The sequence below is a fragment of the Sapajus apella genome, unplaced genomic scaffold, assembly GCF_009761245.1.
Source record: "Sapajus apella isolate SASKATOON/1434 unplaced genomic scaffold, GSC_monkey_1.0 scaffold83, whole genome shotgun sequence".
Classification (NCBI taxonomy): Eukaryota; Metazoa; Chordata; class Mammalia; order Primates; family Cebidae; genus Sapajus; species Sapajus apella.
This window is the reverse complement of record NW_022437023.1, coordinates 8,249,928-8,274,381: the sequence shown is the minus strand read 5'-3', so window position 1 is coordinate 8,274,381 and position 24,454 is coordinate 8,249,928. Positions and strand designations below refer to the sequence as shown.

General features: G+C 47.0%; 1 long non-coding RNA gene across 1 annotated transcript in view; it reads left to right on the top strand.

Annotated features, from left to right (window-relative positions):
• Positions 1–24,454, top strand: part of LOC116533736 — a 54,658-nt gene that overhangs the window by 8,083 nt on the left and 22,121 nt on the right. The window lies entirely within an intron of this gene.

The following is a 24,454-nucleotide window of genomic DNA, read 5'->3' as shown; positions in this document are numbered from 1 at the left end:
ATGGCCGAGATTGCTCTAAAACTCTTTGTGGAATTGACTGGCTCCACAGGTGTAGCAGGCAAGGGTCAAGTGCAAAAAGGTCAGCTCTGAGAAGTTAATATCTTAAATCCCAGGGGTTAGTGTCAGCTGTGGGAGGGTTAGACCTGCAGGCAGGACTGTCATCCCATGATGAAGGTCGCTTCTCTCTCCCTCTCTCTCTCTCTCTCCCTCTCTCTCTCTCTCCCTCTCTCTCTCTCTCTCTCTCTCATTTTCTGTGTGTGAACTGCCCTAGGCTTCCCTCACTGGGGGTAGCCATATGTGCAAATGTGCTACGAGCATGTTTTGTTCAACATGCAAGCATTGATCCACAGGGTTTGAAGTCACTCTCTAAGTGGAATCAGAATAACCTTATCTCTGCTTGTTGTGTCTACTGCTGCCCAGATTCTCATTCATGAATACATAAGTGTATATTTCATGTACAGCTGGAAGTCTTTCCATACACAGGATTCTTATGTCTTACACAAAACACTTTGCAGAACACAGTTCTCTACCGGAGTCCCTCTCCACTTATATTAGGCTTAATTATTTAAATTTAATCTATTAGTAGTTCTATATTTAATTTTTTAAAATTAAATAAATTATTAGCTTATTAATAAATAATAAAGTTTAACAGCTGTTAATGAGCATTTGAAATAAATTATTGCTTACACAATGCCAATATTTACCCATGAAACAGAAAAGTTGTACCTATAAGAAACTTTCCCTTTCTACCTGGTTCTCTTTTGCTGTTAGCTAATATGAACGAATCACTCTATTATGTAGCATAAATAAGAAAGGGAGGGGGAGATGAAGATGATTTATGTGCTACGAGCATGTTTTGTTCAACTGTTTTGACTGCTCTAGCCCAGCCCATGCTTCCTCCCATCCCCAAGGAGGGGGAGATGGGGAGTAGCCCATGAGGGTTGACATTAGTTACTTAGTGTTATAAACCACTTAGGAATAAATTGCCCATCCCTCTCTTGCTGGGTGTTTCCCCAGAGTATTATTAAAAGAGCCTCATGTAAAACCAGAAGTGGGAGGGAGCTACACACTGAATAAGAAAAGCATCCATGAAAATACTGTTACTTTTATTATATAGGGAGTATAAAAGGCATATATATATATAAATATTTTATTATGCAATTTGAACATTAAATTTCATTGCCATACCCCACATGCTTTGTTATGCAGACTGACGTCTGCTAGGAACGAGACTCTGGCATTGCCTTTCTAGTTTGTGTAATTCTAAGAAGTCTCGACACAGTGTATTAGAATTTCCACTCATGCAAAAATCTTTGTGTGTGTGTGTGTGTGTGTGTGTGTGTGTGTGTGTGTGTGTGTGATGTCTGCATGGAATTATATATATATATATATATATATATGTATATATATGTATATGCATGTGGATGAAAAAATGCAGATACATTTGCACGTGTAGTTACTCATTCTGTTTGTCAGTTAATTATTTATTAAAATGTCTACCATGTGCTGTTTTACATGCTGAGGATTCAGCAATGCACCAAAACAGACAAAATCTCTGTCTTCATGGAGTTAATATTCTCATGGGAGAGGATATCAGGCCATTCTTGCATTGCTATAAAAGAATACCTGAGACTGGGTAATTTATAAAGAGAAGAGGTTTAACTGGCTCACGGTTCTGCAGACTGTACAGGAAGCATGGTGCCGGTATCTGCTCGCCTTCTGGGGAGACTTCAGGAACCTTGCAATCACGGGGGAAGGTGAGTGGGGAACAGGCATCTCACACTGCAGGAGCAGGAGCAAGCGAGTAGGGAGGTGCTACACACTTTTAAACAATCAGACCTCGCAGGAACTCACTCACTATCTCCATGACAGCACCAAGGGATGGTGCTAAACTGTTAATGAGAACTCTGCCCCCATGATCCAATCACCCCCCACCAGGCCCCACCTCCAACACTGGGGATTACAATTCAACATGAAATTTGGTGGGAACACAGATCCAAACCATATCAGAGAGAAACACCATATCCAAACCAACAAACAAGCAAATATTAAGTGAAGAAAACCAATTAGGATGCATGATCAGAGTGCTACCAATGACAGGGTGACCAGGAAAGGCATCTTTGAGAGGGTAAAGTATTTGTCATATGGTAGGCACTCAGCTTACTATTGTTACATGTGTGTGGGCCACAGATTAGTGTGTTTGTGTAGGTATACATATGCTCCTATCAACACATGTGGGGGTAAGCACACATGTATGTGTGATTGTTCATGAAGAGGATGGCACAAAAGACAGAAGGAGAGGCTGTGGCCGGCTGTGTGTACCTGTGGCTTTGGTTTTTTTGTGTCCTGTGCCCTGTTCTGCTACCTAGTGGGATAGGGCAGGGCAGGGCAATGACGACAGGGCCCACCTCTCACAGAATTGAGTTTCCATGGGAGGCGCTTTAACACTAAAAATTCCTGCAGTCCAATTTTGAGGGCAACAGGCAGAGAGAAGCTGAGTTGCCAAGCAACCAGCCATTAACAGGAAATTAGTCGCTCATCTCTGAATGTCCTGTCCCATTTCCATCCTACCTCCCCCACTTCTGCCAAACAGAAACACACATACAGGGACACACACAGAGCAATACAACTGAGTGTCTCCAGGAGCTTCTAGAGAGAGAATTCGCATTGCTGGGCTCACATCCAGCTACAGCAGGGAGGCCAGAGCATCACCAGTCACCTCCTCCTCTCTCCCCATCCTCTGTTTCTCCTCCTCTACCCATTCCTCTCTGGTCCTAGTTCAGCCCTGTGTCCCAGTGGGCCCTAACGGCCTGCGCTCATGTGTTTTTCCCCTTGAGCTCACTTAGGGCAGGGACCTTTCTTCTTCACCAATCTGAAAGCTCCCTGCAAGTCGCGGCACCCAGCCTCTCAAATCTCACCCTAACCTGATTTCTCAAACTTTGCTGAAACCCTATCGCAAACCCAAATCCCAAGCCTGAGTTTTGACCCAGGTTTCTTGCTTTAGGAGCTGGGCTGCACCAGTTATCAAAGAGGCAGGGCCACCTCAACACTTACTTGGGCTGTGCAAGAAATTGATTGCCCATCTGGGGAAAGAAGGGGGAGTGGAGCAGGCTTGCCTGACCTCCCATATTGGCCAGGCCAGGGTCAGGGGCTTAGCTCAGGCCAGGAGCTGCTTTTGCCTCAACCCGGTCCCAACAGAGGACAGTGAAGTAGGGGGTCCCTTCAGGTTGCCCGATACCTCCTGTGGAACATGCCCCTTCCTTGGATCTGTTCTGCCCCCATGGATAGCACTTGGGGTCTTCATAGACACAAATCTATCTGGAGAGAAAGCCACATACCCTGGTTACCATCTCCAGCAGGAGCCATATTTCTAGCAAGTTGACCTTGAGTCCTGAGGCCCCTTCTTCACCTATTCCCTCCCTCCACACATTCATGGTCATGGGCAACTGATCCCCAATTAGCAATGTCAATTGAGCCACACACTATGCTAGACGTTGGTGTAATTCCCCTCTTGGAAGGAGCCCATGGCCCGGGGAAAGAAATAGACATGTAAGTTGTCATGTGCTCAGCAGAGACATGTGAAGGGCGTGGAGACCCATAAAACGAGTAATTCAGTCTGTTAAGTTGAGGGGGTGGGGGGAGAGAGAAATCCAGGAGCAGGTGACATGTCAGTTGGGCTTTAGAGTATGAATAGAAGCTTGCCAGAGAGAAATGTTGGAGGCGGTGTTGGGGAGAGGGAATTCCAAGCAGAGGCAACAGCCTGGACATGGGCTGACTGTGTATCAATAATCACCTTCCATAATTAAGGAGCAGTACTGATGTGTTTTGAAAGTTAATATTTAAAGAACGTTGGGATAGGAGCGAGGGGGTTTAGGCCTCAGCTCTGACCCTGGCTGGCTTTGCATCCACAGACAAGTTATGCCACCTCTCTGAACTTCTGGCTTGACAACCCCTGGCTTTGTCTGTGCAGAATGTTCATCTAGTGGAAGGAGTCTCAGGTGGGGGTGTTGCAGGGGTTGGGGTCCAAAGTCCTTTCTTCTCATTTCTCCCCACTTCCCTCCCTCCCCACTCTGGGACTGCCTCATTGCCTTTAAAGTGTCTCCTGGCAGCATAGAACTCTGAGCATTACAGTGACCTTTGGAGAAAATTGCTCATTTCAAAAGATTTAACTGCATTTAAAGTTAATGTAGGAGGCTTTTAAGCAGGGATCGGCAGGTGTCACGGAGTATAAGGACGGGCCGTGATGTGTCCTGGAGACCAACACATAGTTCTGAGGCCACCCCTGCCTGAGGAATGCTCTGAGCTCGGAGAGCAGAGTTAAGATCCGAGCTGTACCTGTTCTCGCAAGTGCTGTCCTCTAAGAAGCATTATTGTCATGCAGGAGAGAAAGGTGATGAGCAAGCAGAGGAACAGCTGATCCTGACTCTTCTGGGTCTCCAGCCGCTCCTGTACAGCCCAGTCTACTTACTGGCAGAGCAGGAGGCTGTCTGGATGTCATTCCCGTTCTGTTGACACCTTCCTTTTTTTAATACAGGCAAATCCCAAGACGACAAGAAAGGTCATATTATTAACACATGAGGGTGTTAGCCTGATGGCCTCTTGAGAAGCCACTGAAAGGAAAAAATGAGGAGGTGCCCAAACGGGAGATGGAAGCACCGCAGACAGGCTTGATGCCATGCTGTAGCTCTGGGGGGGGGCACCCTGGGCCAGAGTGCCTGCCCTGAGGCCTCCGGGAAGCCTCTCCACTGCTTGGCAGCAGGGCTTGTAGAACTGACCCTGTTTCAGCCTCACAAAATCGTGACTTTCAATGCCCTTCAGGGCCCCAGGGAGGAAGACCATCTCTCAATGACAGGAGCAGGGGGAGGAAAGCTTGACCTGTTGCCCCTGTTCCCCAGGTGGTCACTGCTTTCTGGCCTGAGGCTTTGAATCTTCAAAGCCTTTTTTAATGTGAAAGAAATGTAATTTCTTTGTCAAATCAAAGGCTCCTTAGCTGTGCAGAGGCTGCTGAGCCTAAACACCCTTGCCTTGGGCAGAGCAGAGGCCTGATGACTTGCCATGGGTGTGCTTGTGCATACTTAATTTAATTTGTATTTATGGAGCGCTGTGCTGTCTGCACAAGTGGGGGCCTGTGTGCTTGAATGCTCCCTTTTGCAGGCATCTCTGTCTGCAGGCACTCATGCACGCCTGTGTATTATGTGTCTGGCGTACGTCCACATGCCCTCATGTGCAGGCCTAGTGATTCTGGGTGGAGTGCGCTTGTGTGGAAGACATACATGGATGCGCAGTGGGGTGGGAAGAAGAGAACCGCAGAAAGTCTATGCCTGGAGCATCTCTTGCTAAGTGCTAAGAACACATCAGAATCTCAGAGGAGCTGCCGAAGCCTGGGCCTCAGTGAATGGAGGGCCAGGAAAGCTCAGGTCTACTGAGCTGTCACCTCAGTAGAGGTCTCTGGGGACCTCAAAAGCCTAGTGCCTCTCTGTGACCTGGATCTGGGCAAAGGATTTCCCATCATAGCCCCTTGCCCCCTTATTATTAACTACTCAAGAATGTGCCAGCCTCCTTGACCCATCTGAGCAGTGGCTGGCAGGGTGGCTGGCTGGAGAGAGAGGAGGAGGGCATGGATATGAGGAGTTTCCTGAGTAATGTGAGCAGGGGCAGAGGCTGAGGGAAATAGATGTTTGCCCATTCAGTGCCTTTCCCAAGAGGGAAGCAAACGGCTGAGGTGGGAGCTCCTGGATTACACAGCCAAGGCCTGACCTCCCCCATCTGACATGGATGCCTGATCTGAAGATGGATCTTGGCTGGAGGATCTGGTGATGCAAAGCACAGAGATGGGGTGGATGAAAGGGCTAGACATAAAGAGACAAGGTCTCATTACTTAGGGGAAAGTTGCATTCTCAGTTTTTATGGGGCCCTTAAAGACAAGAGTCAGTTTTTTTCCACTTGCAGCTGGCCGGAAAGCCAGGGCTAGATCAGGGTTCAGGGAGCAGGAATAGGCACTGAGACCTTTTTGGCTGTGGTGATGGATGGTTCTGATGAACTTGAAAGGATGCTTGTGGGTGGAGCTGGGGGAGGGTCTGCCTCATCTCAGGACAGAAGAGGCAGAAAGGGACTATTGTCTGTAAAACGCGAGGTTGGGGTGCGGAGACCTGAGGGATCTTCCATCTCTCAGTGCCCCTTCCCTCCTTCCCTCCCTCCCTCCTTCCCTCCCTCCGTCCCTCCCAAGGTTCCTCTTCCCTAAGGTCCTTTCTTTCCCTGCTTTCTCCATTGAGGCATTCCCCAGCTTAGCTGGTCAGCTTTTCTTCTGGCCCTGGAGGCTGTTAAAGACCGCAAGTAATTAACATTCTGGGCTGGTGGGTGTGCAGGTACTGCAGGACTCTGAGAGCCGGGAGAGCACCTCACCTTGCATTCCCACCTCTATGTTGTCTCTCCCCAGTTTGCTTGGATTCCCATGTGTGCTCTTTTTCTGCATCTGTCTGCTCTCCTCTCTGTCATCTCCCTGACTACCCTCTCCATCTCTCCCTGGCTCTGTGTCTCCTTCCAGGGCTTCTGGGCTCCAGCTGCCTCTCAGTCTTACATGGTTAAGTGTTGTTTTTCTTTCCCCAGCTTCCTGTTTCCCCTCTCAGTGCCTGGCTGCCTATTTCTTTCTAAATGCTCTGATCTTACTTTCAGTTCCTCTCCCTGTCTCCCTGTAGGTCTCCCGTTCTATCAGCCTGTCTCTGTCTCTCTCTCTCTCCCTCCACATTCCACCCCACTCTCCCATTTGAAAGGTAAGTGTTCAAATAAATGAAAAAGGTCAAACCCCAGGTGCCTGGCAGTAGAAAGCAACTTTGCAACCCTGGAATCAAGCGTGGTAGAGACTGTGGAACAAAAGATTCCCAATTACTGCCTCTCAGTGCCGGGCTTAGTGCTCTAAAAAAAGAGGAATTCAAAGCAGGAGAGGCAGAAGGGCCTCAGTGGTGCTGTGGAGCTGGAGATATAGCGGGCAGCTGTGGGCGTGAGAGGACTCAGCCCCAAGACTCTGAGAATTGTCCCTACCTCTCTCATCTGGCTCCAATTCCCAGCCTTTTCTCCATCTGAGCCGCTCTATGGGCCAGCTCCACTGCCCCTACTGCGTGTTGATGATGCTCATGCCCCCTAGGACCTCACCCCGAGACACACACCTAGGCCGTTAGAATCTCCACTCAATTGCAGCCCCATGGTTCCCCAGGCCAGAGCTCTGTCATGAACAAGTATCAGGGAAGTTGCCCTGACAGTCTTGAGACAGGCTTCAAATTCCCTTCTTACTCCCCTTTTTGAGATCTCCTCAAATTCAGTGGGAATCTATCTCCCAGGAACTAACCTAAACTGTATTTTAAGCAATTTCTCTTCCTTCCCACTTTCTCTTCTGCAATGGGTAGTGGACTGATAGAGGATGGGATAAAAGTTTTGCCATTTCATGTTTCCAAAGACCACCTCTGTGAGTTACAGGAAAAGCTGGTGTGATGGTTAACATTATGCAACAACACAACTGGGCTAAGAGATGCCCAGGTAGCTGGTAAAATGTTCTTTCTGGGTGTGTCTGTGAGGATAAATCTGGAAGAGATCAGCATCTGAAATGATAGACCAAGCAAAGAAGATCTGCCCTCACCAGGATGGGTGGGCATCATCCAACATACTGAAGGTCCAAAGGGGGAAAAAAAAGTGGATGAAGGGAAATTTTGTTCCCTGTTTGAACTGGAACATCCATCTTTTCCTGTCCTTGGACTTCAGTGCTCTGCCTCTTGGGCCTCAGGACTCAGACCAGGATTTATACCACTGTCTCCCTTGGTTCTCAGGCCTTCAGACTTTAAGCTATTCACTGTAAGCCAACTCATTACACCACTGGTTTTCCTGGTTCTCCAGCTTGCAGATGGCAGATTGCGGGACTTCTCAGACTCCATAATTGTGTGAGCCAATTCCTATAATAAATCTCTATATCTATACCTATCTATACTTCCTATGGATTCTGTTTCTCTGGAGAACCTTCACTAACACAAGTAGTATAGATTTTAGAGTTAGAAGTCCAGAACTCAAATCTACCTTTCCCTACTTAATAACTTTTTGACCTTGGGCAAGTTATTTACTCTCCTAGAACGTCAGTTTCTCCGTCCGTCAAATGTGGGCACAATAATCTCTGTCTTACAGAATGATAAGGATAATATTTATCTTAGAGATAATGCCTATCACAAGGATCCTCTTATTAGCAACAGCCATAGTTGGCAGTCTGCCAGTCCCAAAACACAGTGGTATTTGAAACAACAAGTAGCTTCTGGTGACGGTTCACCCTTGAGTTTATTCAGGAGTCTCAGGTGGATTCCAGCAGGTCCTGGTGACCTGTTTATACTGATTTCTAGATGCAATTCAGAATCTGGGTTCCCCTCAGGGAGGAAAACTATTAGAGTCGGTGCTATGCTGTTGCCCAGAGGTCTCTGCAGGACTGAGCCTTGTGAACCAGGTGCCAGCCAGCCAGATTACTCACACTGTGTGGGCTTCTCCCCTTCCCTGTCCCACTGTCCCACCCTTCTTTCATTGCCTTCTTCACCTCCCAAATAAATGACATTGCACCCACATTACTGCCTCAGGCTCAGCTTCTGCAGGATCCAAATTGAGATAGCATGGTATCGCATAAAGACTTTGAGTTTTGGGATCATGTTCCAGTGCTGACATGATTTAGCTGAAGATTCTTGCCTTTTTCTTAGCCTGTCTTCTGCTACCATAACAGAATACCATAGACTGGGTAACTTAAATAGAGATTTATTTGGCTCATGGCTCTGTGGGTAACTTAAATAGAGATTTATTTGGCTCATGGCTCTGGAGACTGGGAAGTCCAAGAGCATGACACTGGTGTCTGGTAAAGGCCTTTGTGCTGTGTCATAACATTGTGGAAGACATCACATAAAAGGGTGAGAGTGTATGAAACAGAGGGAGAAGATTAGAATAGCAAACCCATCCGTTTCATTAGTAACACTGTCACAAAAATGGCACTGATACATTCATGAGGATGGAGCCCTCATGGCCCAACCACCTCTTAAGGGACCCACCTCTTAATGCTGTCACAATGGCAATTAAAAGTTTCTTTCTTTATTTTTTTTTTTGAGATGGAGTTTTCCTCTTGTTGCCCAGGCTGGAGTGCAATGTTGTGATCTCGGCTCACTGCGACCTCTGCCTGTCGAGTTCAAGTGATTCTCCTGTCTCAGCCTTCCAAGTAGTTGGGATTACAGGTGCACGCCACCACACTCTGCTAATCTTATATTTTTAATAGAGATGGGGTTTCCGCATGTTGGTCAGGCTGCTCTTGAACTCCTGACCTCAGGTGATCCACCCGCCGCGGCCTCCCAAAGTTCTGGGATTACAAGTGTGAGCTGCCGTGCCCGGCCAGGCAATTAAATTTCAAAGTGAGTTTTGGAGGAGACATTCAAACCCTAGTACTTGTTGACCAATTTTGATCATAATTTTCTCATCTATGAAATGGGGCTGCTAAAGGTTCCTTTCCTACCCATCGTAGAGGCTATGTGATGATGGCTTCAAATGAGATAATGTGAGAGGAAAAAAAAGCAAACCATAAATCAATGTGGACATGTAAGGAGTTACTGTTGTCATCAGTATTTGATCTTATGTATCCAGCTCTCACCATCAAAAGACATTTGGGGAGTGGAGATTTCAGGGTCATCTTCCCTGGCACAGATTTGGCCGAGCCTGTCCACCAGCCTCTTTTCATTCTTCGTGCACCTTTTGCACTGTGATCATTGAGGGCTCCCACTTATTCCTCACCTGGTTCCCTGACTTTGAAGTTATTTAAAGGAACTGTTATTACTGGCTTTGGAGTTCCTCACAAGGAGATTCTCAGATGCTTTTTCTGGCCATTTGACTTCAAGTACATATATGACCTGCTATGCACTCTTTTCTTGTAATAAATAATTAATAATAAAATGTAAATATATAATATAGATTATATACACTTACATGATGCCTTTCCCTTTACATCTTTACATGACTTCTTTTTCTCTGCTACTTAGCCATGCAGAGGGGTCTTTTTTTTTTCCTTTCCAGAAACCAGTCTTTTTGATCCTCAGCACACATTTTTTCCTGGCTTTCAATGAGGATTTTCTTTATTTTTTTAAAACAGTCTATGGGCTTCTTATGCTTTTAAAAATGTTATTTAAAACTTTCTTTTAACCATTCCTTTTGATTTTTTTTCTTCAACACATGCTCTCATTTTCTATATTTCTCTCTACAAGAAATGAGCAGTGGCATAATGGGTATTTTCAGCTTTCCCACCAGGGGACTGAACTTCAAGGTGCTGTGGTCTGAAGGAGGCAGAGCTTCACCCAGTACTGTGTTTTGCCCAGTTCCTTGCCCTTCCCTCCAGAAGCACCCCTGCCACTTCCCCACGCTGCGACCAGCAAGCCTCGTGCCTGTGATGGGTGCCCTTATCTCTGTCACCACTGGGCCTTGCTGCACAATGCCACTTTATCACTTGCACCAGCTGCCTGCGCTCGCCGCACCTCACCCTTAATTAATTACACCCTCTGCTGTAAGGAGCCATCTCCCTCCCGAAGACAGCCTTCAAGCCCCGTCAGATGAAGAAGCAAAACACTTTCATCTTTCCTGATGGCTCTTCTCTTTCTATGTCATTTTCCCCACTGCCTGCCAACCCTGATTCCTTTGTAAGTCTGCTTGTGCCCTTGGTCTAGAGCCATCCACGAGGCCTGGACTCTGCAGTGAAATCAGGCTCCAGGAAGCAGGTTGCAGGACCCATTAAGTGTGGCAGGGACCACAGGCAGGGTGTTTGGTCTTATGAGACCCCAGAGGCCAGCATGCAAAAATGGTCAGAGGGCATGGGAGCATGGAGCAAGGGGGTGTGTGTGTGTCCCAGATACGGGGAGCAGTGACTGCTGGGGATCAGAGATAAGCTTCAGATATGCTTGTGAAGAATATTCCCCTGTGATACCATGTTTCACTATTGTGTCATAGACAGTGAGAGACCCTGCCCACAGCGGCACAGGCAGCAATGGGTTCTGCAAATCATGACACAGACAGCGATGCTAACAGGGAGAAACCTCAGCACAGAGTTGCACAGAGAGACTGCCTCTGCATTCGTGGCACTGATAGCACAGACACCATCACTCCAGCCATGACAGGCTCTGCACACAGGGACCCCGGGCACTGCGGACCATGCCTCGGACAGTGACAGACTCTGAACATCCACAGAGACAGTAACATCAGCACTGGCAGCTCAGCAGACAGAGAACTAGGGAGGAATGGGCTCTGTCAATATCATAATACGAACAGACACAGCAACAAGTATTGCAAACAGCGACACAAACGGTGCTAGCCTCTCCCAATAATACCAAGCTCTGCAAATAAAACTTAACTCTACAGAATGACAAACAGTGTCGTGGTCTACAAATGGTGACACAGGCAACGACAAGCTTGGCAAACAGCTCCAAGCTCGGCAAATAATGACACACAGGGCCAAACTCTGCGGACAGTGAGTGCAGTTGCACCTGGGGTATGGACAGCCAACCAAGGGCCACGCCTGGTTATTTAAGAGGCTGCCCCTGAGAGCACCCACCTGCTACCACCTTCTCTAACACTGCCATCTTCCTCCCACTCTCTCCACTGCTTCCATTCTCCTTCCATTTGAAAACCCTTCACATGACCCGCTCTTTCTTCCTCTTAACCGTGGGTGTCCTGCCTTTTAGAGTTAAGCCTCTCCAGTGAAGAACGAGGCCTAAAGCCCGTTGGAACCCTCCCCCTCAGCACCCTGGGAAGTCACGCCCTACACCAGAGCCCTCACCTTCATGCCCTGTGGTTTCTGTAGCTGAGCTGCCCACTCCCCTTCAGATTTTAGCCTGACCTTTTTAACTCTTGGTTTCTGGAATCTGCCCCCATCTGCCTGAAACAGGAGGTGGGAAAAAGAAGGATGACCCCCAGGCCCCAAGAAGCCATGTCTGCTCATCTCTGCTTCCTCCTTCATGATGACCCTGTGAGGGGCAGGATAGGAGGAGACAGAAGCACATGGAGGAGAATTCACCTGCCAGGGCCATAGGGATCCTGTGCTGCTGTTCAACACTGGAATTCCTGTCTGACCAGCCCTAAGGTGGATGAGTTACTGTTACGGACGACGTAGCAAAGTGGTTTGATGTGCAGACCACAGGCAAGAACTGCTTGAATCCTGGCTCTGTGATCTATGGGAAATTATGTAACCTCTCACTTCCTCAGTTTCCTCATCTGGAAAATGGGGATAATAATTATACTTATCTCAGAGCGTCTGAGTGAGAATTTAATGATACGTGTAAAATGCCTAAAAGGCTTTTTCTGGAAGCTGCAACTGACCTGCTAAGCCCTGCTCTGGTCTCATTTCCTCAGCCTCTCCCCTGTCCCCTCTACTCACACAGCCTCCTCACCCTCCTCCAACCAGCCGGACCCCCCTACAGGGGTAATACACTCTGTTCCCTATGGAGTGAGCTTTCCCAGGTGTCCACCCAGCTCACCCCTCACCTCCTGCAGGTCTCCAGGCTCAAGCATCACCTCGCCAGAGAGACTTCCCTGACCACCCTGGGTAAAGCAGCACTTTCTCCAGCTCTCGCTCCCCTCAGCCTGCTTTATTCTTCTTTTGTGATTACCTTTACTGCTGACTCCTGTAACCTCTGGGATGGCCGGGAGCTCAGGGGCAAGGGTTGCAAATGTAAACAGATCTGCAGAAGGTGAGGGGGCTGTGCTGTGGCTCCCTGAGGACTTGAAGCCAGGCCAGGAGGATGTCGCTGGCTCTTCCTAGGGATCCCTCACCTTGGCATTGCTCAGCTGAGGTGGCCTTTCCCTTCCAACAGCTTTTTGGTAGGAAGTCGGAGGCCTGCTGGCAGCAAGGGACATGACACACCTGAGCCTTGACACCAACACTCTCCCCCCACCCACAGCAAACAGGTGTGAGGGCTGGAAGAGGAGAAAACAGAACTGCCCAGGAGAAGGCAACCTTCCTCACTGTGGCGAGCGACGGTCGTGAGCTGTCAGCTCCTCTGAGACATCCTCTGCCTTTCAGTTCTTTCCCTCTCTTCTGCCAGAGGAGGCTTGGGCTGGCAGGCAGAAGAGAGAATAACCAGAGAAGGACCAGGCAGAGGGGTGATGAAAGCAGCGTGTGCTGGTGACTTCGAACTGCGCTGAGCTCAGACATGCAGGCTCTGAGGCTGGAACGGTGCTTCCCTCTTGAGGCTTCCTCCAGACAGGGCCTGCAGAAGCTGCCACTGCGCTCTCTGAATTCCAAAGCTCCAGATGTGCAGGGTGGCCAGATGCACAAACTGAAGCCTCGGAGCCCTGGGTTGAGATGTCTGGGCCACAGGGAGCAAAGACTCTGCCTCGTTTGGGGATAAAATAAGCAGGTAACTTCTTTTATTGAAAGATTGGATTCTCCTCTGAGTCTTGAGTTGAGATCCTGGGTCTGTAGCATGTCATCTGAGCATCAAACACAATATTAATCTTTTGGGTATCTTGACTGCCGTGTGTGCAAATGCTGTGCAGTCAGGAAAATGGCAGCTTTCTCCTGTTGTCATGTAGGCTCTGCAGTCCCCTGAGTCCAGGCTCTGAGTCCAGGCTCAGGGGCGCTGCACTGTGCTATCCACAGATGCAGCCTCTTTCTGTTTCCTTTCCCCGCTCCCTGGCTTCACACCCAGGGAATTCTCCTTGAGGTGTGATGAGTTGCTCTTCTACCTGCCCAGCATTTCCAGAACACATTGGAGGGAATCAAAGCCTTCCTGTAGAACCTAATGAGGACAGATTTCATACTCTGGAAGAGTGCTTTAAGCAAATGAATAAGCAAATACCAGGACATGGGCAAAAGCAAGAGGAAGAAAGAGATGAACATCAAAGCCTCTGTGGTATGGTGTGGGGACCAGAAAAAAGAGGGGTCAAGGCAGATCAGGATCATGGAGGTGACCCACCTGGTGATGCTGGTCCAGGACACTGTGACCTTGTCAGTGAGAAGGTCTGTTCATTCATTCGCTGACTTGCCTACTTGTTTATTCATTCAACTGCCATGTGCCAGCACGGGGCAGCCCCAGGCCATTGGATGAACAAGAGAGATATGAAACTCACAGTCCAATGAGACTGATTTCAAAGACCCCATGTCTCCTTCCGAGTTTGTATGGTTTCTGTATATCCAGCCCACATTGCACACTGTCAGGGCTGCTCATGAGAGAGCAAGCATCAGAGTAGCATGTGGAGCGGTGTGGATGTGGTCAGAGCCAGTAGCAACCTGGGTATTAAGGATTTAGAATGTCAACTCTGCGTTCCGTTCTCTTTATAGATCCTTTCTGTCAACTTCATAAAGTCTGGAGTTAGGGAGTCCCTTTAGGTATGGACATGCTCATATCCCTGAAATGGGTAGATAGGACATGGCTGTTATAGTCAGCTCCTGATATCCTAAATGGGCAGGGTCAGGGGGAGATCCTGAACCCACCCCTGCTCCCAAACACACACACTCATACTGACATATGCAAACACGAGGATACAATTTACATGCACTTATACACTCACACCTACATGCAGATACACACAGATACACACATACAATTTACATACGCACATGCATTCAGACACACACACACACACACACACACACACACACACTCTGTCTCTTGCTCTCTATCTTGCTTTATTTTTCTCCCACAGACTGTTCCTTTCTGTCTGGCAGTGCTGCAGACAGGGGGCTTAGGATAGTTAGGTTAAGAGATGTGCTCTCCAGAGCCAGTTAGCCCTCAATCCTCCTGTGCTTTCTGCTGCTGACTAGCTCTGTATCCTTGGCTAATATTTCTGATCCTCATATACCTGTTCTGATGAGTGAGGATGACATATCCACCCTCAAGATTTACGTGAGAGAAACGAGAACATGTGTGTGAAGTGGACAGGTGTCTGTTTTTGTGGCCAACCTCACTCCCTGTGTCTGGAGACTTCTCCCCATGTTGGGATCAGAGTGAGTGGCAGAGCCCACCTTTCACTATGGAAGAATTTGTCTCTGCCATTGGATGCACCTGCCCAAGACTCGGGGGGTTACTAAAGCATTACCTCTGGCTGCTGCAGCCGTCTTAAGAGTTCTCAGGACGGCAGTGGCTGTGCTGCTAACTTGGTGGCCAGCATCCAGCTGGCAAGCTCCAAGCCTAGGGCCAGCCCTGCGGCAGTGGTGCTCAAATGTGGACCATTTTTGCAGCAGCATCACTTTGGGTGTTATTCTTGAGTGTGTAGCCCCAAACCTGATATTTAGGCCCTTTAGAGATTCTATGAGCAACCAAAGATGTTTTTAGTAAATCCTTTTTCTGTTTAAATCAGCCAGAGTTGGTTTCTGTTGCTTGGATCCCGGTCTGATAGAGTGTGTAGTGTTTGGCCTGGTGCCCAGAACACACATAGCAGGTGCTCAATAAATGTTAGCCATTAGAGATGACATGCACACAGCTTCAGAGATAAATTGGAAGGGTTAGGATGGAGGGAGGGGGCTGTGAGAACAGGATGCAGCTGAAGCCCTCAGGGAGGAAGTGATTCAATCTCCCCACCCTCAGTTTGTCCAGCCACAGGGCCCCAGGGGCCAGAGGGAGGCCTCTTTCCCTTTTCACGGGTTCCCTATCACTTGCCTGCTTCCAGTCCAGTCAGGGTTGGGTTTATTTGCACTGTTTAGATGCCTAGGAGTGGGAGTAGTGGAAAGGGCAGCAGGAGAGGCAGGGACAGAAATCCAGATAAATGGCCTTAAGTGGAAGATCCGTCAGATCCTGCCAGATCCCTGCTACCAGTTTACTCCCTGTACTTCCCAAGTAAACATGCTTGTATCTGTTAGCTGGCTTCATTGTCTCCATTTCTGCTCAAACAAAGCCCGGATCACTGAGCTTCAGAAAAGAAATACAGGAATGCTAGGGAGCCCCTGAAGGCAGAGGACTCATAGGGAGACCATTGGCCAGAGCCTGTGAAATTAGTCCTTTGCCCTGCTCCAAAACCCCCTTGGGTACATGGGCCCTTTCTCCAACCCCACCTCCTTCTTCCGTGGGGGATACGTATTACCTTTACCCAGACGGCCATATTCAGTTGCGTGCTTTTTAAACTACAGAGGCGTCAGCTGAAAGGAAAAGTGGGGTTCCTTGGATCCAGGCTGGGTCTAACTTGAGGAGGGAGCACCTTTATATCTTCACAAGAGACTGCAGGCAAGACCATGCCTGCAGCACTATTGAGGGGCTTTGAGGGTTTATCACCATGTTACTAGTTTAATCTGGAAGAATTAGCATCCTCTCATTTTCTGTTTTTCGGTGCAATGGTTCGAATTTGTCTTCCAAAGTTCATGTGTTGAAAACTTAATTCCCAATACAACAGTGTTAGGAGGCAGGGCCTAACAAGAGGTGATCACGTCATCCAATCCTGAGTGGATTAACGTCATTTTTGTAAAGTTTATTCTCTGTAGGTTTATTGCCGAGTTAAAAACGAGGAAACTGAGGCCAGCACAAGAACATAAGATGACAATTTATTCAGCTCCCAGGTGAGGTTCTGTGGTCCCAGGAAGAGTGGCCAGGGAAGTCGGCCTGACTCCTCTCAGGAGTGGGGTTTTATAGGGAGTGAAGGTGTTTGACTGGATTTGGAGAAACAGGATGTGGACGGGTCAGCTGCTATTGGTAGGTAGGTGGGATTTCCGGTCAGCGGGCTAAGTGCTGAGTGCAGAGGAGATTTCCAAGGGTGGGGTTAGGTGCCGAGTGCAGAGGGGATTTCCAAGGTGGAGCTAGATGATGGGCATATTCTGATAATGTAATTTTCAATCGGGGAGGGAGATGGGCGTGTCTGAACTCCCGGCGAGGCAACCAGCCTTACAATTATCATGAGAGTGGGCTTGTTATAAAAGTGGGTTTGGCCCCCTCTTGTTCTCTTGCCTTTCCACCTTCCACCATAGGATGACACAGCAAGAAGGCCCTCACCAGGTACATGCCCTTTAGCCTTGGACTTTCCAGCCTCCAGAACTGTAAGAAATAAATCTGTTCTTTATAAATTACCTAATTTGTGGTATTCTGTTACAATGATACAAAATGGACTTAGACACTCGGAACTATTGCTTAACAATCTCTAAGGGAGAAATCAAGGCTTTCAGTTTTCCCAGCTCTCAAGCATGGGGGTGTATTTCAGCTCCTACCTTTCCTCCTTTAGATCTTTCTGGGGCTGCCATTAATTAGGGGTGACCCCATTTGGTCAGCCATAGGGACCTCCATGCTCTCTTTGGTACTGCTTTGCTTGGCGCCATGTTGGGGAGGGGTTCGTTTCCTTGTCTGGAGTGTCCTCCTCCTCCCCAGCTCCCTCATCCAGTACACTTTGCAGTACCATGAAGGTATAGACAGGGCACTGTGGGGGCAGGAGCTACATCTTTAAGCACCTTCTCCCAAATGGGATCTGTGCAGACCTTGAGCCCACGGCACTTTGTAGAGCTCCCTTCCCATAATGGCAGAAACTATGTTCCTATTGATATAAGTGTTTCCCTAAAGGGTCAGAGCAGTGAAGGTGGGAAGAAAAGAGGCTATTCATTCATCAGCTCAGTAGCTGTTCTCTCTGTTCACGGAGCAGAAGCTCTTTTCAAATTTCACCTTTAAAAGGAGTTTCTTCACATGGTTGTCAGTCTCCCCAGAGGCCTCTGTTGAGTTCCTGACCTCCTCTGCAGTGGCCTCCTCTTTTAAGCCCCCGGGTCATTTTCCTACCTCCTCCATGGAGAGGTGTCTCCCTTCTTCCAGAAGGAAGAGGATATCCCATCCCAAGCCTCAGTCTTCCCTTCTGTCTAGCTAACTTAGCCCTGTCCTCAGAACTTTTCCTCTGCTCAAGCTATGCCAGTTGAGAGCAGGAAGGGGGCTGTCTTGTTCAGTGACAAAGGGTGACATGTCTTCTAAGTCTTTTTAAACAAAATAATTTAAAAACAATTTTTTAGAGATGGAGGTCTCACTCTGTTACCCAAGCTGGAGTGCAGTGGTGAGATCATGGCTCACTGCAACCTTTCCCTCCTGGGCCCAAGCAATCCTCCCACCTCAGCCTCCCCAATAGCTGGGACTACAGGAGTGTGCCACCAGGACTGGCTAATTTTTAAAAAAAATCTATGTCTTCTCACCCTTTTTTTTTCCCATTGTAACTTGTTGATGAATTGAATTTCTGTTCTTTACAGTCTTCCAGTGCTTAGCTTTTGTTACTTGCATCCTTATGGTATAGTATTCTTTAACATATTTCTCTGTCTTCTGTATTTCTACAAATTAGAAGCTGGGCCCATAGGCTTGAGCAGATTCAGCTACTTCCTTCTCTACCTCTTTTTTTTTTTTCCTGGGATTCCACGTTAGTCCCACCAGTGAGTGCTATGACTGATTTCCTCACTAGCTATCAAACAAACAAACATACCCTACTAAGGAAACATTAGTGGTTTTCTCCTAGAAGGGCAAAGTCCAGCCTCATATTAACAAAAAGTATTTCTCCTGGCAACATGACTTCGATTCTGCTCCTTCTGATCCAGGAGCCCTGTGTTCTGGTGCTAAGGAGCACTTGATACCTTCATTAGCCTGACTGACATCCTGCAGGTCACCTGAGGCTGTCAGTGCCTCTCTCAGCTCCTGGCAAGGTGGCTGCCACAGTTTAGGTCTCAATGATTTCTACGTTTCCCTGCTGACATGGGAGCAGGCAGTGGTGTCAGTCATTTCAGTTTAGCCCCACTATTCTAGGAACTTACCTTTTTCTCTTCACCCGTAAAACAGGCTTCTTCCCCCAAAGACATATTCTTTTCCCTTCCTAACTCTCTATTCCTCAATCCATCTGATTGCCTGAGAGGGCCCAGTAAAGGAATGGGTGGGAAAGTGTATAAGACCTTCATCAGACCGTAGAAACAGACCCTATAACCAAGGTGTTTATTCCTCACAAGCATGCAGACTAGGAATGAACGCAGCCCCAAGAGTTGAGCAAAAATTTTTCTATGGCTCCCTGGACCTAAATCTAATCCAATATTGGTTAGGTAATGTTCTGCTTTGAGGCAGAAGAAGAGCCTCCATGACCATTAAAAAAAAAGTCATCTATTTGTTTAAGTCAGAATTTGAATAAGGTCCACACATTTTGAGTGGTCAATATGTATTTATATGTTTATTAATCTATAGTTCCTCCCATCTCTGTTTTTTGCCCTTGCAACTTATGGATGAAATTGGGCTATTTGTTCCATAGTTTTACATTATTTGGTCTTTACTGATCGCATTCCTTTGGTGTCTTTTAACATGTTCCTCTGTCCTTTGTATTTCCTGTAGATTGCCAGCTGGACACACAGGCTTGAGTAGATTCAGCTTTCTCTCTCTCTCTCTCTTCCTCTCTCTCTTCCTCCCTCCCTCTACCCTTCTTTCTTTTGTTTTGTTCTCTTTCTCTCTCCCACCCTTCCTCTCTCATTCCTTTCTCCCCCTAACTCTCTCTTGGCAAAACTACTCACTCTCTCATGGGTGGCACTGTATTCTCAGGTCAAAAGACACAGAAGTCTGATTGTTTCACCTTTTGTAATGTTAGCAGCTCAATGAGCAATGCCTGAATTCATTAATTCACAGGGATTGCCAGATGGTGCTATTTTAATTTTATTATTCTTTCTTCATTTATTAGGTGGATTCTTTATTTCTTAGCTGATTACATCTATAGAGAGAAACTTTCCCAGATCATGTCATTCCATGGAATAACATATATTGGAAACCTCCATGACTTCCTACTCAGCCGACACCCCTGTCTTTCCAGTACAAGGCATGGGATGGGACTTGATGTTCACCCCGCTCATAAGGCAGGAATCACCATCCTCATTCATGCCAACTTACTAGTTCAGGTTCAGGGCAAGAAGGGGTCTTTGGCTTGGATCCTGCTCCTGGGGGTCCCGCAGTCTGAGGCACAAATACTATTTTTTAAAAAGTGGTGTGCTTTCTGGTTGCCACGGTGGGTCATCCACATGGGGGTCTGTTTGCATTCCCTGTGGTGGGCATGTTGTCTTATGTTTATCCCATTTATTCGCTTATTTGCTAAACGCAGAAACACACGACCACGTAGTGGCAGAATTTGGAGGTAATGGGGGAGGAAGGGGTGGTGACATCATATCACCAGAAAGCAAGTTACTTAGAACCGGATTTTAAATACCCATTTTCTTAAGTGCCTCTGTCTGATCTCCCTATCCACCACCCCCATGGCATACCCCATCCTCCCAGTGTGCCTTTGGAATTACTTCTTTTCGCCTCTCCCAGATCCCTGCCCCTGCCCTTTGTCTCCTGTTCCTGCCCTTTGCTTCCCTTCCCCAGCTCCCCCAAAACCTCCTAACACTGACTTGATGCAGTCTGAGCTGTCAGGGCCTCTCTGTTTTCATACTCACTGTGCTACATCAGGAGACGCTGTTAAGCAAAAAGTCATTTGCCTGCAGGGAAATTATGCCCTTCCAGCTGGTAGGATAAAACAGCTACCATCAGTTGGGGTTTTAAATTACTTTATATATTTTTCTTGTAACAATAATGAAGAAAATGAAGCTCAGTTACCTTAAGGACTTGCCAAGCTTTCAAAGGTAGAGAGTAACGCCTGGAGTTGGGATTCCAATACAGATTTTTAAGCTGCAAACCCTAACATATGTCCCTGTCCTCCACTGCTTATCCACCTGTCACAGTATTGGCACCTCTCTGCAGGATAAGAACAGATACATAGCTCATCCACGAGTGCTCAAAGGACAGATCCATCTAATGGGAATAGAGGCTATAGGCTACACCTGGCTCTTATTTCAGCAGTTAAGCTGGACTGTTTATGAGAGCTTTAAAAGCAAGCTACTTGGGGCATAGTGTGGTGTGGTTAATAGACAAGTGTGCGCACTGTGAAGCCATGCTGCTCTGTTTCTAATATCAGTTCTGCCAATTATTAGCAGTGTGGCCGGAGGCATAGATATTACATAGCCTGTTTGTGTCTCAGTGGCATCACAAGGTAACAGAGATTATAATTGTTCCTACCCCATAGGGTGGCTCTGACGTAATGACTTAAATGGTTGTACCATTAGCATTATCTGGGAGTCTGTTAGAAATGAAAATTCTCAGGCTCCTTGAGTCAGAAACTGGCAGGGCCCAGCAGCAGTCTGTGTTTAATACACCCCCTAGACAATGCTGATGAGCATTAAAATTTGAGAACAGTGGGTTTAACACATGAAAGTACTTAGCATAATGCCTGGGACATCGAAAGTGCTCAGTAAGTGCCAGCAGCTTATTTTTTGTTATTATTAGCCAGGGCACTCTTTACTCCTAGAGTCCTGGGTGAGGAAGTTTAGCCCAGCTCCAGAGGAGAAAGGTGGAGCACCATCCTCAACCTCAGTTGAGCATCTGGGTTCCCAAGGCCTGGGTCTGTCTTGCCTTGTCCACTGCAGAATTTCCAACCCCCAGAGCAGTTCTCAGAACATAGTATAGACTCAGCAGCTACTCACTGTGTGAAAAAGCCAGCTCCTCTCACTCTGTCTCATCTGTCAGTCTGGCCTTGAGAAGAGGAGGGGCATCAGGAGCTAAGGAGTAGACTTCAGCTCCTGGTGGAAGCACCCCACAGCTAGGGAGCAGTCTTTGCTCACCTAGGACTTGCTTTCATACTCCCTTGCTTCTGGTAGTCAGGGAAGGTAGGACATGTTGGGATGGGTGGGTAGGAGGTTACCAGGTCCCTGTGTTTATATTACAGTGTATTAATAAGTAAAAGGTGATTCAAGAGAGAAATGAAGAAAAGCCTTGTACATTACTTGAAAATGAATAACCAAGTGGCCAATAAACATGAGAAGGTGCTCACATCATTAGTCTGTAGGAAAATGCATATTAAAACCACAGTGGGATACCACTACACAGTCACCAAGAAGGCCAAAGTAAAGGAGATGGAAAATATTGGGTTTGGAGGAAGATGTGGAGCAACTGAACTCTTCTGTAGGGCCATTGTGAGAATACACTGATAAAGCCACTTTAGACAACTGTTGGGAAATATTACCAAAGTATATCCTATGGTCCAGTATTTCTACTTTTAGGTATAATATACCTATAGAAGTGTGTCCATGTGATTCTCTTGAAAGTTGGGAGCTAGAATAAGTTGGGAGCTCCAAACTGGAAACTACCTGAATAAAGAGGTCCGTCAATAGTAGAAGGGATAAATCAAGAGTGGCGTATTCACACAGAAAAATACTACACAGCAATGAGAATTAATGACCTGTGATTACACTCAGGAACATGAAAGAACTGCATAAACATACTCAAGCAAAAGAAGCCAGACATGAAAGAATATGTATATACTGTTTGATTCCATTTATATAAAGTTCAGTAACTGACAGAACCAATCTATGGCATTAGATGGCAGATGGTGGCTCCCCCCGGGAGATAGTAACTGGAAGGCAGCGCAAGGGGGCTTCTAAGGTGCTGGTAAGTTATGTTCATATCTTAAGAAGTGCTAGTGACGCTGATGTGTTCAGTTTGTAAAACTTCACTGAGACGAATACTTCTGACGTGTGTACTTCTCTGTGTGATTACTTCAACAAAAGATTTAAAGTCTTGGCCAAGGGCAGTGGCTCATACCTATAATCCCAGCATTTTGAGGGGCTGAGGCAGGAGAATTGCTTGAGACCAGGAGTTCAAGATCAGCCTAGACAACACAGCAAGATTTTGTTTCTACAAAAAGATAAAGAAATTAGCCAGGCATGGTGGTGCATACCTGTAGCCCTAGCTACTTGGGAGGCTGAGAAGTGAGGATTTCTTGAACCCAGGAATTCAAGACTGCAGTGAGTTATAATGGTGCCACTGCATTATAGCATGGGTGACAGAGAAAGGCCCTGTCTCTTATTAAAAAATCTAAGTGTGCATGGAATATCAGGCAGTTCATGTCTCCTACTGTTCCTAAGGAGGCAGCCTTATGGGAGGGAAAGAAGTCCATGATCCAAGACCTAGACCCCGAGCCCAAAACCTTTAAGCCTTCCAAGTCTCACTTCCAAGTGCTTATATCAGTTGATTTTGGACTGTTATAAAGGAATAGCTGAGGCTGGGTAATTTTTAAAGGAAACGAGATTTATTTGGCTCACAGTTCTGCAGGCTGTACAAGAAGCATGGCACTGGCATCTGCTTCTGTTGTGGGTTTCAGGGAGCTTCCAATCATAGTGGAATGAGAAGGGGAGCCAGCGTGTCACATTGTGAGAGATGGAGCAAGAGAGAGGGGTGGAGGTGCCAGGCTCTTTCATGTAACCAGCCCTCCCATGAACTAATAGAGATAATTCACTCTTTACTGTAGGAAAGGCATCAAGTAATTCATGAAGGATCTATCCTCATGACTCAAACACCTCCCACTAAGCCCCACCTCTTAACATTAGGGATCACATTTCAGCAGAAATTTGGAGGGGACAGCTATCCAAGTATACCAATGCCCTTATCAATAGATGACAAGGAAACTTAGACCAAAGAGAAGAAGGGAACCCTCCAAGGTTGTATAGGCAGTGGCTGGAAGAATCAGAGACTTTGTCTTGGCCACATGCAAGAAGGTAGCCAAGGCCCTTCCCAAATGCTTTTAGAGTGATGGGATGATGTCGGCAGAGGTGCTGTGTGCTCGATGGGCATGGTAAAGCTGTGCAGACTGCTATTGCCAGCATTCTCTGGGCCAGAGATACATCTAAGTGGATTTCTCCATAACCTCCCAATGCCATGCTCATTCTTTCCAGTGATGAGCTCTCATTGTTTCTTGAAAGTGATTACAATCCCTAAATGAACACACAAAAATAAACCTCTTTGTTAACTAGGGGAAGAAATGCACCGCTTGAGTGGAACGTGAACCATAATGCAGGAGAATCACAGCAGCATATGCTGAACTAATTACTCCTGTCTCCATAGATGGATTTGTTCAGCACCGTGGTTGCATGATGGGGTGGGGTGGCTGGAAGCTGCCTTGTTCAGGACAGCACTTCCAAAGGGTATTCTCCAAAACTCTGGTCCCATGAGATGTTAACAGGTGTTGTGAAGAGACAATTCCATGCTCAAATACATTTTGGGAACCACAAAGTTAAATGTTATTTGTCCTTTGCTGCAGGACCTCTCAGAGACTTTAATATACTAGGGGGTGTGATGAATCACCAAGATAGGCATCAAGTAGGTAGCATCTTTAAAAAGTTACTTGATTGCTCATCCCTTTTTGATTTATAGGGCACATTGTGAAAAATGTTCCCTGAAACCCAGAGTGAGAAATATTAACATGGACCCAACCTTTGTCCAAGGGTTGGGGGATCTGGCTTGAAGATTCATCTCTGTTATTAATCAGCAGGAGGGAGACTCTGAACAAGTCCTTCTTCTCTCTGAGCCTCAGTTAATTTGGAAAAAAGGGATTTGAAGAAAAGGAGGAATATGGGTTTGCCTGAGGGAGATAATGTTATTCTAATCATTATCTTACCATTTATTTTTCCTTT